Raw genomic sequence first — 13492 nt, forward strand, 5'->3', positions numbered from 1 at the left:
GAAACACACACAGCGAGGAGAAACCAGTAAATCCGGAATGTTGATGTTGTGTTGTGTTGATGGACTCATCAACACAACATCAAGTGGGGTCAAGCTGAAATCATCCAAAAAGAGGAACACTGGTTTAGGAGAAAATTCAAAAAAGCCGCGTATATGTTGTCCAACAACGTATTTAGTCAAGCTAATATAGAAATACGTAACATATGGAAACCTCTAATCAAGCGAAAAACGACCAACTCCTGCCAAACGGTCATCTCCCGCCAAAACCAATGAAGCGGAAAGAGGGAAGAGGGGATAGGTGAAAGCACTCGAATGACCTATAAATAGTCAGATCTCGAAGGAATAAGTCCAGTTATTACCCGAAGACGATTGTGGATACTAACAATCGAAACGTTGTGACATAACTTGGTTTGAAATCTTTTAATTTTTATTTTTTCATTTTTTGTTGATAATAGTTTTAATTTTTTCAATTTTTCAGCTTTTATTAATATTTCAATTTTTATTTGTTTGGTTGTTGTATGTTATTTCTTTGTAATTTCAGTTTTTTGTTTAATAAAATTGTTATTTTCGGTTAATCTTTTTGATTTTTTTCAGGTTTATCGAATCAATTTATATTATATTACACAGTCAGAACTGAGGAAATATAATAGTGTTTATGTGAGACAGTGTAGTCGAATTTTTAAAAAACGATATGCTGAACATGAAAAGTCTTTCAGTCTAAGAAAAAATGATTCGACGTTTTCAAACCATTCCTTGGCATGCAACCACAAATTCCCGAATCTAAACGATACGGAAATTTTGCACTATGCAAGGAAGGGTTGCAAACTCAATTATTTTGAATCCTTGGAAATTCACAAGCATTAACATTACGGGTTGCAACCCGTTAAATGATCAAATCGATTTAGTTTACTCACCAGTTTTCAAATTAGCATATCCGCATTGTACTCAATCAAGCCAAGTACCTCTATTATTACCTAAAGGAGTGCTATTATATAAGGGGCTAATGTAATCAACCATTGTTAGTTTAATGTATAATTTTGAAAATGTCCTTATAGGACGAAACTGCAGAAACGTCAGTTACAAATAAAAGTGTTTAAAAACATAGAAAGTTTCAATTCTCTTTTCTTCATCAATATTACATTATTTTACTTGTTATGTTCAATAAAAAAATGAAATATGCTCATTTGAATGTAAGATCTTTTCTGGTACACATCAATAATTTGAGGAATCTGATGTTATATCTGGCATCGATATTTTTGGTGTTAGTGAAACTTGGCTGAAAAGGTCTATTACCAATGATAATGTAAATATGGAAGGGTTTCGATTTTTCCGTGCTTATGGAGAGGCCAGGAGTGGGGAAGTTGGTATTTACGTTAGAGAGGGATTGGAAACATCAATAATTCAAACATCGAATGACTTTGAGCAAATATAGATCAAAGTCAAACTAAAGTTGAATATTTTAGGTACTGGAGTCATATTCAGACCTCCACAAAAAAATTATTTGGATTTGTTTAATAAATTTGAAACTGAAGTCTCAACAGTCATTACAACTGTTCACGAAGTTTTTTGTCTAGGTTATTTTAATATCGATCAGCTTGATTGTGATAGCAAAAGCTCAGAGGTTACAAGTGATATCTTGAATTTCTGGGGCTGAAACAAATGATAGATGAACGTAACCGCATAACAGATAAGTCAGCCACATTATTAAATTAAAGAAGATATTGTAGCGGTATAGGGGTGAAAGATGTACCAGAGGTGAGTTATCATGAACTTGTTTTTGCTACAATAAAATTAAATACTAGAATTTCGACATTACGTTTTGTCACTACTAGAGACTTCAAACAATTGAACTATACTTAATTTCATTGACATCTGAAAGCTATTCCATAGAGAATCATCTATGAACTAAATGATATAGTCAGCAAAGTTGATTTTTTGTCGAGTTGACTTTTGAGTCGATAGTATCACCACATTCTCAGATATACAAACACCATTCCTTACTTACAGAATCACCAAATCATATGCTTCTTGACTCACAGATACTGAACTCATGATGAAGGATAGACATAAGACAAAGGTGTTGTTCAAAAAATCAGAAAAATTAACTGCTTTCAATCATTACAAGCAAATGAGGAATATGGTAACTAGCTGTAAAAAAAGATAAAAAGACTTATGTGTCAAATAAACCGGTACCTTCCAGACAAATGAAATTTGTATCACTCTCAAAAATTTAATGAGAAAAAATAATACGTATTTATCGGAACAATTGATCATTTCATTAAAAATATTCGTAATCTAGAACCTGAAGAGGACATTATTAAATTCAATATTCTCCCCTTTGGATTTTGAACAAGTCAGTGAGACAGAAATATTTATTATAATAAAGAAATTGAAAAGCAGAGTAACAGGTACGGATGGCATTAATATTTTAACGTTACATCTTTGAATAAATTGATGGATGTAGCCGTTAACACGTGGTAGGTAATTAAAATGAAGAAAAGAGAATTGAAACTTTCTATGTTTTTTACCACTTTTATTTGTAACTAACGTTACCGCCGTTTCGTCCTGTACGGACATTTTCAAACTTATACAAACTTATACAATATACAAACTTATACAATAGGTTTGAAAATATCCGTATAGGACGTATAAGAGTAACAATAGTTACAAATTGAAGTGATAAAAAACATAGAGTTTCATTTCTCTTTTCTTCGTTACATCTTTGCACTCCATTTTTACTACCACACGTTACACATCTTGTAAATTACATAAATGAATAAATGAAAATTGAAAATAACCAATCTGGTTTTAGGTCAGGTCATAGCTGCACTTCGGCTCTTCTAAAAATTACTGATGACATACTTGATGCTACTGATAAAGGAAAAGTATCTGTTTTGATAGAACTCGGGCAGTACTATATGGTGGGAAAGTTTCTAAATTTTTGAAAATTAATAAAGAAGTACCACAAGGGTCAGTATTGGGGCCCCTTCCCTTCAGTTCATATATTTGCAATTTTCCCAAGTCCTTCCAATTATGCTCGCAGCACTATTATTCTGATGATACATAATGATATTGTCATTCAAACCTGCAGAACGCTCCCAGGCTATTTGTGCTTTGAATTTTGATCTATATAATCTTGAAAAATTTTCTATTGAGCATTGCCTAAAACTGAATTCAAATGAAAGTGTTGCAATCGGTTTTGGTAGAAAGAATGCAAGAAAAAAATATATTGCAACCTACTTTAATAGCATTCAGATTGGAGGGGGTCCTTTAACACTTTCTAATAAAGTTAAAAATCTGGGTTTGTGGATTGACGAAGATATGAAATTTATTTATCATGTCAGCACAAGTCTACAAAAAGTATACTGTAATCTCAAACTGATTTTTCAAAATAGACAGTTATTCGATAAAATGATTTAAAATTTACTATGTATGTTCTTTACGCTCCTTGTATAAACTCCATTGATATCAAACGAATTCAAAAGCTCCAAAATAGTTGCTTGAGGTTAATCTATGGTAACAAAAAATACGATAGAATATCATACATATTGAAAACAAAGAACTGGTTTGATATGAGTGACCGAAGGTTCCTTCATTCTGCCTGCTTTTTTTACAGTTTTAAAGTACCAAAACCCCCTATTTGTACAATAAGATAACATTCCACTCTGATGTACATGATATCAATATTCGACGAATAAGTTTGCTTACTTCCCCAAAGTTTCATACAGAATTTTACAGACGTTCATTTTCCTTCCACATTACCAAATGTATGAATAAAATACCACCAGAGTTGAAAGAACTCTCGTTATCGACTTTCCGGACGCGTATCATCAGATTTCTCGAGTGAAATTCTGTTCACTTTTCCCACTCTTCATCTCCAGTTTGATCTGAGAATTATTAATTCAGCATTTACTATGTTTGAAAAAATATTTATTTATCCTTGATTAATCTCCATCTTCAGTTTGAACTGAGATTTATTAATTCATTGATAGCAATGTTTATATTCCTTGTAACGTAAGTGTATTTTAAAGTAATGAATATTTTTTGTGTTTGTTCTGATTTGTCATTTAGTAGTCTGTTTTGGGTTAGGTGGAAGAACAGATGGCAGTCTGCACCTTCCGGTGTCTACAGCTATACTGAATCTCCCCATTTACTTTTTCAGTTCACCTGCATGAATTAACTGAAAACTTATGTATTCTTTGAAATACAAGTTTTGAAATTATGAAACAACAATAAAAATTAATTGGTGCACCAGGGCGACTTCATTGATTCCAGTGGAGCATTTGCTTTTTCAGCTGCAGGAAAACCCAGAAAAACCTGCAGCACCAAATCATCTGAAGATCTTGATCTGCCAATGTCCTCTCTCATAAAACAAAATGTACGGTGTCTCCAGAGGCTCCAATAAATTCAGTACATCGCCAGAACACGCGTGACACGACTATCGTCAAACATCAACCAGTCCGTTTCGTCTTTGACTAAGGCGTAATAATGATCAAATTCAACACCAGGACCACAGTGAACAATGACTGCATGAATATTATAATAGTGGTCTGCTAGATTGAAGTGTTCATCGATTTCAAACCTTCCTAAGAGTATGGTGCTTACGTCAGAGGTTGAGTCATCTTGGAAGATCATTCTTGTTCTCGTTCATCATTACAACCTCGTTCTTGAAATTCTTCGTCATGAACAACACCTGTAAAATGCTACTCATGTAGCAAGTGTTTTCTAAAATATCCAATCCAATTTTCTTCTCTAGATTTTCAGGACAACTCACTACTGATTCGTAAGGAAGAACATGTTTCACATAATCAGCATAAGAACCATTTCTCAAGCTGCGATCAATCCTTTCAAGTGATGAAGGGTTTCGTATACGAATCGATTCGGCTCTTGCTCCATGAAGCTCTTCCAATGAAAGGGGACCAGAACCACGAGAACTCTTATTTGGGGGGCAAGAATGACTCAATAAGTCCATTGACCGCACTGAAAAAGAAGAAGGTGGATCAATCACTTGCGAATTAACCTTGATAGGAGACTAATGAATATCCACATATCTCGGATGGTTTCGAAGATATTGAAGGGCAATGCATGATCTCATCAAAATTATGTGAAGGAGGAATAGTTCCAAAGTCCGAAGCAGCATTACCACGTTGAATGGCAATACTAATTCTTTCTATCAAAAAAGAGGTAGAACGGTGATCTTTCGTTGCTTGTCCTATTCTCCTTCCGAGTTCATGAACAAATAACAGAGACTCCGGGCCATAAACACCAAAAGTTTTCAACCCCTTGGAACAGATAGTTGTTACCAAGATTTTGGTATTTTTTTTCGTTTCAATTTTTCACCAGACAATGCTGCTGTTCCAGCAGACTTCGAACTTCCGGCTAGGTGGGAAGCGACGATCGTGTCAACGCAAGTGAAGTCCCATACCACAGGTTTACTGTATTTCCAGAGAGACATACCATCTGGTCGTTTACCATCATCTCGACTGGTATCTAAGAGTTCCAGAATTGCAGGAACATCCGCTGACAACATAGCTCATTTAAATATGTCGTTCACTTGGTGATGTCGAGATTTACGGTCTGCACTTCTCGTGCAACTCAAATCATGTGTACCTTTCTCGTCAAACACAAGTATGAGGCACACAAATAAGTACTACTGCTATTCTGAAAGATTCATCGTCTAATAGTGTTCCAAGAAATGCAACAGGTAAAGCATTCAGCCAAGCACCCGATTCCTTGATCATTTCTGCTTTCAGACGAGCCTTATCGTATACACTCGTAGATTCCAGAAGAAAAATAATGGAAGACCTTTATTATTATTTTTTATTATTCTGGTATCGTCTACTATTCATATTTTATTGAGGAGGTCTGTTTGTTTCAGAAAGTTCAGAACATTTATGAAATATTTGGTACTGAAACAAGATCTGATATTATCCGGTAAATCATATCGTTGTCGAACAGCCTCATATTGGTGGCATTCTAAGAGAAGATGTTTGACCGGCAATTTTCACATCGTGGTTGTCTTTGTGTTCTCACTATATAACAGGATTTTAAGTTCGTATGACCTTTTCTAAGTCGTGTTATTATGACTCGTTTTCTTCTAGTTAGCCCTTGTGGAAGCCTCACAGTTCCAATATCGGGTTTAATATCTTTCGATTTTGAATCGTTGTTTGTCCTTTCATTTTGTCATGAGTTGAGTATTAGGTTTTTTGTGAATGTTTTCAATCATTTGGACTCACAGGTGTATTCACATCGACATCATTTTCAGTTGCAACTCTTCCTGCAGTGTCAGCTTTCTTATTTACGTCAATTCCTATATGGTTGGGAGCCATCAGATATGAGCCATCAGATATGATCAATTTTCCTTTGGACTGGAAACGAATTATCAGTGTTATAATCATTATTATCATTATATTCGTTATGGAATTTTCTGCACCAAGTGAAGCTAGCTCACAAGCTCACATGGGCCACAAGCGTGGCCATGCTTTTTTATTATGCTTTTTCATTTTTGAGAATCCCTGGATCAGGTCAAGAATAAAGTATTTAATATCCTCGATATAACGTTATTTAATAATGAATTAGGGTGTGAATTGAATTAATTAAATGATAAAATGAATCCTTGAGTTCTGAATACCCCTGTTCCTACATATGGAAAGGAGTATTCCTCACAGTAACTCAAATAGATTTCAAAATTTACTTATGTAGCGAGGAAAACAAGTTCTTCTCGACGTTTCTGCTCGAAATAATAAAATAATTAGAATATACGCAAATTATTATAATTTGTAATCTTTTGGTAGACAAAGCTGAAAGTAAGTAAAAGTAGATAACTTATTTTAAATAAATTATTTTTCATCTGTTGAATTTCGATGCACCGTCAGGCGAGGATAATTTCTTATTGTGCAGACCACAAATAACGAAATTTTCTAATAGTGCAATTTGGACTAAATCATACCAATAGTACGTAGCAAGAAATTTATCAAATTCCAAAATACAGTCAAGGCAATAGGAAAACCACATCAAGGACTTTATTGATTAATGACGGTCAATTTCGAGCCAAGCAACTTCAACAAATTGAAATTTTTCATGACAGAGACGAATCGGGAAATTTCTTCAGCCTCATTTTCTAATTTACAAAAAATATCCATGAGCGGGTAACCAAGAATGTTCTACGATTTTCCACTGAAATAATTGAGGACAGATCAGAAATAGTTTTCAATATTTCACTCTGCACTCATTGACAGGAAATGCTATTGCATTGACACTAAAGAGCTGCCACCCATGCCGATGTCGCTTCTAACCAATTTATCAGTGCAACGAAGCTGAAGATTATACTGTTCTGCAATCAACCCTACTTTCCGATAAATTGTATGTACTGAAGTATGTATGGGTAACTTTTCTGGTATAAACTCGAAATTCAATTTCTTTGTCACAAATGGCACGAATATAGTGGCCACCACTTTTATGCCTCAAAAATTCATAGCTGAACGTGAATATTTTTTTCCTATTTGAGTCTACAACTCAATAAGTCTAAACTTTATGCCAGGCTACCTGCTCCATTCAGACATGAAAATGCATCATTAATTTATCATTATCATAACACTCCATGTTATTAACCGGGTAATTAGCATCCAACCGCAAACATATTAGTATAATCCTGGAGAAAGGAAACCTGTCTGTATAGTTCTGAGGATGTCAATCCCTCTATTTGGCGAAAAGTAGATTAACACTCAAATGAAAAACGGTGATGAAAAACTAGATAATCATTTTCTCAACATGAAAACATTTCATATACTGCTACTCCATATCGGTTCCCAAAAAGATTTTTTTTGTCGACGAAATTTAAAAAATCCAGACAATCAAGAATACATTTGAAATCTCAAATTTTCTCACATAGCTGAATAGTTTGAGCATAATATATATTTCATCCAAACCCTTTTCGGGATCGAATTGTATTTTCTGGAATTCAGTCAAACCAGTTCATTTTTTGAATTCTCAAACATTGGATTCTTGCCTACTGAAAAATATCTGAATTGGTACTAATTTGAAATGAAAAATTGATATATTCATGATATCACCATTCTGAATATATATTGCTGGAGTTTTACCCCAACACCAAACCGTTATTTTAACACGTCGACACGTGTTTCGATCACCAAGTGATCATCTTCAAGAGGCAGTTCAATCTTTCTCTTGAAGATGAGCACTTGGTGATCGAAACACGTGTCGAAGTGTTAAAATAACGGCTTGGTATTGGAATAAAGCTTCAGTAATATTCATTACTACCCCAAAGGTTACAAACAGTGTTATTGTTCTGAATCAGGAAAAAAAATCATTATAAAATTATTCACTAAATACATATGTTTTTTGAAATTGTAACATTATTAACTGAACGGTTTTATTTAGCTTGCCCTGTTGCGTCAAATCGAGTACTTGAAGTTTGACCCCCTTCCTGTTGACAGATTGATCTGATATTTGGTACACATATTTAGTTTTGATGCCAATTCGATTCAATAAATTCTATTTTATTGAAAATCCAAGATGGCCGCAGCTACAAAATGGCGGATTACATATTTTTTCACAACTACTTCAATATGGATATCAAATGACCAGGCTTCACTAGTAGAGTGGTAGTACACTTTGAAAAAAATGGCCGCAACTAAAAAATGGCGGACTTTATATTCTTTCACAACTACCTCAATATGGGTATCAAATGACAGGTCTTGAGTGGTAGAATAGTAATACACTTTGAAAAAGATGCAAATCCAATATACTCTATTCAAAGAAGTTTGTCAACTCAGAATCGGGATACAAGATACAACTCAAGATTTTGTATCGTGTCGAGGACTGTGTGACGTCAGGGTGGCTAAAAATGATACGTCGTTAACGATACACCACAGATAAGGTAAAAGGTTAAAATGTGTCAGAGCTGTGTGGCATTAGGGTGAAGAAAAATTAGAAACTAAAAACTTGAAAACAAAATAAGTAAAAAGAATGTATGTTGAACGGTTTTATAAAAAAATAATAAAATAATGGGTTACTATGTGAATGCTACGCCCAACGATTTCACCTTTTTTATATGATCAATACCGTAGATTGCTGAGAAGAGTGGTGTGATGACTGCTACCTAGGCCCTTCCTACTTATTTTTTAGCTTTTAGTACATTATCTATATCATTAATATCTTGTTTTTTTCAATAAAACCGTTCAACAGAAAAATTTTCTTCAATTTTTTTTCAAATATTTTCTGAAAATTTTGCTGAAGAGAAATTGCTTGGTGTTCTGGAATACTCTGTTTGCTTTTGTTTGAATGATTCTTTCGTTTTAGATTTTTATGAACTAATATAAAAAAGTAACCTATTGTAAAAGGTTGATAAATTTAATGTAGGTACTTGTTGAGGCACAGAAATAATTTTAGAAAAACTAATTTTGCTGAAATTAAATTGCGTGAATTGGCAAGTTATTCATTTCAGTATAAATTCAATCGAGTTTTTTAGCAATTATGTAGATTGTTTTTCGACTGAAACTTTATCGTTACATGAATCGTTGATGAACTTTTTTTACCATCAGTATACTACATTTTCAATGAAAGTCGTTAAAAATGACGAAAAAAATGTCATTGGTAATGCGTATATCTCGAAGAATTGATGAAAATAAATAGAAATAACATTGAGATATTTAAAATGTTGCTAATATTGCATTCTAATAAATACTTGTTTCAGTTTGTTAATGTTTTTGTGGTGTGAGTTTTTTCATCGGAAAAAAATTCGACTGTTCCATTCTTTTCATTTACTTGAAAATAAATTTCGTTTTTTCTGAAACAAATTTTATTCTTCAACACAGAACATTATTTAAAATTACTGAATACCAAAACCTTAAATATAACAATTCTTTTTTAAATTGAAAAGGTTATATTTTTAGGGGTGATTTATTTTTGGGAAAGAAATTTTTTGGTTTTCTACTATTCCAGTTTGATTCCCACATTTTTTATATCAAGATGGAGTAGTAGAAAGCCAAAAACTGTACTTCCCATAAAACAAATCTTTGTTATGTAAATCATTCTAATCTTGTTCTCATGATATATTTCACAAAATGATAATTCAAACTGTTGAATTCCTTTTATCATTCCTGTAAAATAACCCTATTCTGAAAAATCTTCCATTGGTCATTGATAGACACGGAAAAGAAATAAACATTATGGTGAAAACTGAATTTCATTGAATTCTATTTTATCCAATGATACAAATTCAGAAAAAATATGTTATCAGATGCATTACAATTTTTCTCTTCATAATAGAACAAACTGTCAGAATATCTCAATCTCCCTGTAATCATATTCGAGAATAATTCACCCATACACACATTGCCTGATTGCTCTAATCTAGTGACAAACAAATCACTAAAAGTGAGGAAAAATCCAAAATCAAACAAAAGACCCATAAATCTCGAGATGTTATCTCCGCAGAACTTAAAACTGACTGACGTATCAAAGCTGGCGAATTGGTGAGAAGACAATTGTCTGTGCCGAAACAAAAGCACGTGAATCTCCTCTGTAAAAGCTGGTCGGAGGAAAAGTTTTCTGCAGTACGTCCACCACTCTGCTACTTCTCTTGTCAGTACCAACGTAGCTCTTGGACGTTGAAGTGCATATTGGAGCGGGGTAATAGTACCAACAGTTCCAACGGTACCGATACTTTTCGCTGATTTTTTTCGTATTCGTTTTCGCGGTCGTCAATCCTGGGTGCAGCATTGGCGAATTCGGTGAAAATAGGTGTTAACTTCAGTGTTTCGTACCTCTTTCCCAGGAACTTTTATACGAAATTTACAAAGAGTATTTCTCCAGGAAGGCGACGATAGACACTTGGAGTTCTCACCTAACCGAAGAACTGGGATATTTTTAACAGTTTCATGTAAGTTTTTATCATATTTTCATAAATTATTTAGTCAATATATCTAGTAGTTGTTAACTTGCTTGCTGAAACAAAGAATAGTAATTGAATTTTCACTAATTTTCTGTGGCACTGATGATATTTATATTTGCATTGCATACTTCATTTTTACTGATTCAGATGTGATTTATCTGAATTGGAATCAACCTGCGTATGTTTTATATGGAAAAAAATCTCTTGAAATCTGTTTTTCCGTCAGTCATCTGTCACCCTCTTACGAATGACATTCTTTGAAAGTAAAAATTTGTCCGAGCCAAGGATTAGCGAGGTCTTACCTTTCAAAGTGCGATTTCTACGACTGATTGGACAATACACGAGAGAAATATATCATCAAGCCATAGGGCTGGAAGCATTGTTCCACATAACCGTAGCTTGAAAGAATAAAATGAACCACTCACCTTAACTCTAACCCAACCGGCTAATGTCTCAGAAATAGTACAGAGTGAAAGTTCATCTGTGAGATATAATGGTAATATTTTCAGTTTTTTTTTCGATTTTGAATTCCGAATATTTTTTTCTTGAAAGAAAATAATAACGTTCTAGGTTGTTATACTGTCTGCTTCTGTTAGTGATTTCTTGTATTTTGGGTTTTTATGAATTAGTACTTCCGAAAAAGTTAGCTGAAATGTTAACAAAGTTTTTTTTCTGTTGAAGAATAAAAATAAATTAGAGAAAACTCATTTAGGTTATCCTGGAATACGCCACTTAATTGCGAATTAGCCAGTGATTTTGATGCAATTGAAAATCCAATTGAGCATTTTCAGCAATTGTAAAGGTTGTTATTTGTCGATAGTAACATTTATAACATGATTTGCAAATATGCAGATATTTCAATTTGTCAAAATAAAATGACAATTTCAGTTGATATAATTCTGCTCATTTATTATTTGTTTAGGTGATCTTTTTGAGATCACGTTACCGGTAAACCTACTGGGTTATTCACTATGAACTACGAAGATGTTTTTCATTTATTCTGTAACGAAATGTATTCAGAATTCAACTTCCGCTTTCCAGGTGCCAATTTTGTACAATTAGGAGAAATATATAATTTTTTGTTATATTCCTTGAAATATTTTAATGAAGCAGTGGTAAGCGTCCTTGGAGAAACAAAAGACTGTAATTGATTTACAATAATTGTCCGTATCACTGATTTGAATTATATTAGCTTCACATTCACGATATACACTTCGTTAATAGTTATTCAGGAGTGATTCAACTGAATTGAATGAAAAATCAACTTGCTTCACTTTCTATACAGGATGTAAAGTTTTACTTTGTGGTATTTCGTTAGCAGATATTTTCAAAATAGATTCGATTCTGAATTTCAAATACGAATATTTAGAATAAAATGTCTGCTTCTGTTAGTGGTTTCTAGTATTTTGAATTCCTGAAAAATAGTATTTTCAAATCACGAATTGGAATTTGGGAACTTCCAAAAGTTTTCAAAAATCTTCAACATTCCAAAATTTTTTATTTTTTCTTCCGATTGCTCGAAGTTTTCCATGTCAATATATTCAGCATTCAGTTTTTGCCACAACACCTGTTAGTGTTCAGTTGAGTATGAGTATTGTTCGTGAATCATATTATCTGAACCGTCACTCTGAACTATGTACCATAGAAAGGTATTTGGTATCTTATATTAGGTAATTCAGCTCCAAATTTAACAATCTTTGGTTGTATCTTCTGGAATATATATTTCAACAGCAGATTCCATACTCAGGTCTTTAGAAAACATCGAGTTATAACTTTCTGATGAATATTCTTGCCAAATGTTATATGCTGTAGTTAATGAGTTTAGTTGTATTGTCTGTTTCAATCAATTCTAAGGTATATTAAGTGCATACCAAGTGATAGTGTGATCATTAAGTCACCGCAAAGTCCCGGAAATAATGATAGCAATGACCATATACATTTTTCTGAACAATGTCTATCTTTGGGTATACCCACTGAAGTGTATCCATTAGGAAAGTATTATAAGTATCATCAAGTTATTCACATGGGGATATATCCAACTGATTATAAGTAAATAATATCGAAGATATTATATGGTACTCTGAAGCAGTTATCACTATTTAAAAAATTATTATTATTTAAAAAACTTTAAAACAACACTACAGTTAAAGGCAGCAATAACAATTATTTTATAAACAAACAGTTGTTTTGTATATGATTCACATTTATTTAGTGAAACATTGAAGTTTACCTGTCAATGATAACAAAAATTGCTAATTTGTAATTTTGTAATATGCCTCATCAAAAACATTCATGAATTCTGACTTTTTATACATTTTTCTCAGCTCCCACTCTATTGTGAATATAAAGGCATCCAGGCAATATAAATACAAATGTCACTATCTCTGTCAAAGAGACAATTTATTCAAGGAATTATCATTGGATTGTCATTACAATTATCAGATATGATAACAAGTATAATAAATTTCAACATAATTTTGTCTTGAAAACATCAGCAGTAGCCCATCATAATTGTCTCTCACTATCATCAATGTGAGCATTGGACTTTACATTATTATTTCACAGATAATAGGAATT

The 13492-nt window shown here is 33.0% G+C and overlaps 1 protein-coding gene across 2 annotated transcripts in view; it reads left to right on the top strand.

The window, feature by feature from the left end:
* The window catches only part of LOC111509256 (UNC93-like protein), a 175605-nt gene that overhangs the window by 22819 nt on the left and 139294 nt on the right, over positions 1–13492 (top strand). Inside the window, exon 1 of one of the 2 annotated variants that reach the window (XM_074171898.1) lies at positions 10498–10903. The exons of the other annotated variant lie outside the window; for it this stretch is intronic. The gene's annotated coding sequence lies outside the window, so the exon portion shown is untranslated. Of the gene's footprint in view, positions 1–10497; positions 10904–13492 lie in introns of those variants that run through there. 2 annotated transcript variants of the gene reach the window in all.

Source organism: Leptinotarsa decemlineata, unplaced genomic scaffold, assembly GCF_025532065.1.
Source record: "Leptinotarsa decemlineata unplaced genomic scaffold, Ldec_3_MD MMD2_tig00000035_RagTag_RagTag, whole genome shotgun sequence".
Classification (NCBI taxonomy): domain Eukaryota; kingdom Metazoa; phylum Arthropoda; class Insecta; order Coleoptera; family Chrysomelidae; genus Leptinotarsa; species Leptinotarsa decemlineata.